The following is a 4,585-nucleotide window of genomic DNA, read 5'->3' as shown; positions in this document are numbered from 1 at the left end:
ACTATTAAAGTTTTTGTACAAAAAATTATAATACAAAATATGACCTATTTTTTCGACAAAAACAGAAGCTTTCTTAAGAGTCTCAAAATATATTCGCCTTACATGATATTTTAGTTACGATTCTAATTATAATTGAGATAAAAAAAACAATATTTTTTAAACTAATATTAAATTTTAATAATATGTGTTGTAACAAACTTATCTTTTATACAATATAATACACTACAATAACATCACATACAGTTCATAAAATCTTCATAAAATAAAAACATCTTATTTTTACAAAGAGTGACTTTAAATGAGTATGTCAAAGCTGATAATACGTGCTCTTGAATAAAACAAAATGAAATGAAATTTAATATCGTTGAAGTAGTAAGAAAAAACAATCGTTCGATTTAATTTAGTCGACTTCCTCGATGGTTGGTCCGCCAGCACCACCGGAACCAGGATTGGGTCCTGGTCCGCCAGCACCAGGGAAACCACCAGGTGCTCCACCACTTTGATAGAGTTTCGTGACGATAGGATTGCAAATTGCTTCCGTTCCTTCTGCTTGTCGACGAACTCTTCCTTCTCCGCCAACTGATTAGCATCTAACCAAGAGATGATCTCGTTGCACTTGGAAAGAACCTTTTCCTTGTCAGACGCATCAATCTTATCTTTGACTTTGTCGTCTTCTATTGTGCTCTTCATGTTGAAGCAATACGACTCGAGGGAATTCTTGGCGGAAATCCTCTCTCGCTGTTGCTCATCTTCCGATCGATACTGCTCAGCTTCGTTCACCATCCTCTCTATATCCTCTTTCGACAAGCGACCTTTGTCGTTGGTAATTGTAATCTTGTTCTCTTTACCTGTAGATTTCTCGATCGCAGAAACGTTCAATATGCCTACAAGATAAATACAGAAACGTGCATTAGAAAATGTTATTTAAATTATTGCAACGTTATTAACATTCAAAGAATGATATCCTCAATTTAAAGTTACCAATATTTGCAGCATTGTAACTTACCGTTGGCATCGATATCGAAGGTGACTTCAATTTGCGGTACCCCTCTAGGCGCCGGAGGTATACCAGTCAACTCGAATTTGCCGAGAATATTGTTATCCTTCGTCATCGCTCTCTCTCCCTCGTAGACTTGAATAAGTACTCCCGGTTGATTGTCGGAATACGTTGTAAACGTCTGGGTCTGTTTCGTTGGTATCGTCGTATTCCTCTTGATCAAGGTGGTCATGACGCCACCAGCGGTCTCAATACCCAATGACAACGGTGTCACGTCCAGCAGAAGTAAATCTTGGACCGCTTCGGATTTGTCACCATGTAAAATCGCCGCCTGAACTGCCGCGCCGTAGGCAACAGCCTCATCCGGATTAATAGATTTGTTTAATTCCTTGCCATTGAAGAAATCTTGAAGTAGCTTTTGAATCTTTGGTATCCTGGTCGAGCCACCGACTAGAACGATACTGTGAACCTGTGCCTTGTCCATCTTCGCGTCTCTAAGCGCCTTCTCCACGGGTTCAAGGGTGCTTCTAAACAGATCCGCACAAAGCTCCTCGAACCTGGCCCTGGTAATTGACGTGTAGAAATCTATACCCTCGAACAACGAATCGATCTCGATGCTCGCCTGCGTCGACGAGCTCAGCGTTCTCTTCGCTCTCTCACAGGCGGTCCTCAAGCGTCTTAGAGCTCTCTTGTTGGTATTCAGTTCCTTTTGTACTTCCTCTTGAACTCCTGCACGAAGTGGTTCACCATTCGATTGTCAAAGTCCTCACCGCCGAGATGCGTGTCGCCGGCCGTAGATTTCACCTCAAAGATGCCGTCCTCGATCGTCAGGATCGACACGTCGAAGGGTACCACCGCCTAAGTCGAAGATCAGAACATTCTTCTCACCCGCAGCTTTCTTGTCAAGACCATACGCTATCGCGGCGGCCGTGGGCTCGTTTATTATCCTGAGGACATTCAGACCAGCAATAGCGCCGGCATCTTTAGTTGCCTGCCTCTGAGAGTCATTGAAGTAAGCCGGTACTGTGATGACTGCGTTCGTTATAGTCTTGCCCAGGTAAGCCTCCGCCGTCTCCTTCATCTTCGTTAGGACCATGGAAGATACCTCCTCGGGGAAGAAGGTCTTCATCTCTCCCTTGTAGGATACCTCGATCTTGGGCTTGCCACCTTCGTTGACCACCGTGAATGGCCAGTGCTTCATATCGCTCTGAACCGTCGCATCGTCGAAGCGACGACCAATCAAGCGCTTTGCGTCTTTAGAGAAAAATGACAAAAAAGACTTGTAAGTTGTCTATTTCTTCAAAAGTTATTTGTTCTTAGAAGAAGAGGATCCTGTGGATTGTATCGGATGACGAGGAAATGATTGTGGATTGTTGAATTGTCGCCGAGCCGAGGAAAATGAAACTGTTCAATACTTGCCAGTGGATTTCAACACAACTCGTACAAAGATCATTTAGTGCCAGTAAAATTATGGAATAATTCACTTACCGCAATAATTTTAATCGTGCAAAGATTCGTAAAATAATTATCATAATATATGTGGAACGCAATATGTATAAAATGTTTACATATACCAAATATATATACATATAATATAGATAATTATTTATATCTTTAATATGTATATTTAAAAAAATATATGATAATAGAAAAAATACATTAAAAAAAATTTTTATTACACATTTTTTAAATATATGCATTATATATAAACGATTATCCTTAATATGCTTTGACATATATATAATGTATATATATTTAAAGAATCTATAATAAAAATATATATCTTTTATTTTCACATATTTTTTAAAGTAAACATTAAAAACGTACGAACTATTATCTTTAGTATACGCTCGTATATGTATTTATTATTCAGTGTATAAAAAATTAAACGAGCCCGATATTGAGCAATGAATATGTCGCCTGAGTCACTTTGATTTATGATTCGACGTACGGCATTGGTAACTGGCACACAAATTAGGATTACATAAAACTATGATGTATAAACATCGAAAACGGCCGGCTATAAAGTAAAGGATAGACGGTGGTCAGAGGAGGAAGGAGGAAATTGCGTACATACATTGTATACATACGGACAAATGCAACATGTACGGAGGCATGCGCGTCATCACGCAAGGTCACGTTGCAAGTAAAAACGCGACTGGAGACGATTCGATCTCCGAGCACGGAAAGTTTCGCGTTCGATCGATCTCGAATAATTTAAAAACGAAAAACATACAACTCTCCGTCTTAAAAGAAAAATCAACACGGAGGTTTCCAACACGTCGCAGACGTTTATCACAAAACCGCGAAATATTCAAATGTTATCGCACAAATAGCTTTGTAAATCGTAAATCTTGGTTGTTATGTAAATCAATCGAATATTCCCTCGTCAATCTTTCGGAAACTCAAACGAGTAAAATTTCATTCGTCTCCGAGGAAATTTATCGAATCGATTCGATCGATAGATCGTCAATCAGTAGCTAGATATATAATTTAATATTAAAATAATTCGACGAGTCAAAAATTTAATAACGCGTCAGAGAACTACATTCAAATCAATAGAGAGAGATGCGGCGCAATAGATAAGCCATCCGGATCTCTTATCGGGTCACCTGGCGGACGAATCTGCGACGCAAAAGCCTGGACAACGCAAGAAGCGACTTGTACTTACCGAAGATGGTGTTGCTGGGATTCATGGCGACCTGATTCTTCGCCGCATCACCGATCAGCCTCTCGGTGTCGGTGAAGGCCACGTAACTCGGCGTGGTGCGGTTACCCTGGTCATTGGCGATGATCTCGACCTTTCCATGCTGGAAGACACCCACGCACGAGTACGTGGTACCCAGGTCAATTCCGACTGCCGGTGCTTTCGACATCGTTCCGCAGTCTCTCTTCTCTTCCGCTCAACAGTCTCGATTGGCGATCACTGAAACGTGACAACAAGGTACATGTATACATATGAGCAGTAAAAAAAAAAAATAAAGAAAACAGCTTGATTCATTGGCGCAATTACTCTCGAGGGATCGTCACGAAAATAACGTCGGCGCAATAAATATGTGTGTCGTCTTGAGTTTCGCGTGTCGGATTTCCTCAACGTAATTCGACTGCGGAAAATCTCCCTCGCGAAAATGTATCTTGAAACGGCGCGGAGCGACCTTGCTGCGAGAGGAAACGATTACGGGAGGAAGTAAACTTTAAGCGCCCTCGCGATGTCACGTCAGTCGCTTTTTGAAAGCTCGACCTTTGAAGCTCGATCGTCAATTGCCGTGTCGCTAATTTTCCGGAAAATCTCGAATATCACGATAAGTTAATCGCTCGTACAATTATTTGCATCATCTGAGCTTCTTGAGCTTTCACCCTAGCAAGATAACAAACACATCGGATCGAAATGCGAAGGGAAACGGAAACGATTAGCGAAGTTGTCGGGAAAAAAAAAATTGTGCTACGCGTCCTCGAAACTTCTAGATGAAAATCTCGGCAACGCTGACGCGGTTAATTTTCGACGCACAGGATCGACGACACAATTATCTCACACAAGATCGAACGATATTACTCACAAGCACCCACCTCGTAATAGTTTTTCTGATA

General features: G+C 41.1%; 1 pseudogene; it reads right to left on the bottom strand.

Annotated features, from left to right (window-relative positions):
* Positions 1 to 292: 292 nt before the first annotated feature.
* On the bottom strand, positions 293 to 4,585 carry LOC118648467 (annotated as a pseudogene).

The sequence above is a fragment of the Monomorium pharaonis genome, unplaced genomic scaffold, assembly GCF_013373865.1.
Source record: "Monomorium pharaonis isolate MP-MQ-018 unplaced genomic scaffold, ASM1337386v2 scaffold_455, whole genome shotgun sequence".
Classification (NCBI taxonomy): domain Eukaryota; kingdom Metazoa; phylum Arthropoda; class Insecta; order Hymenoptera; family Formicidae; genus Monomorium; species Monomorium pharaonis.
This window is presented reverse-complemented; position numbering and strand designations above follow the sequence as displayed.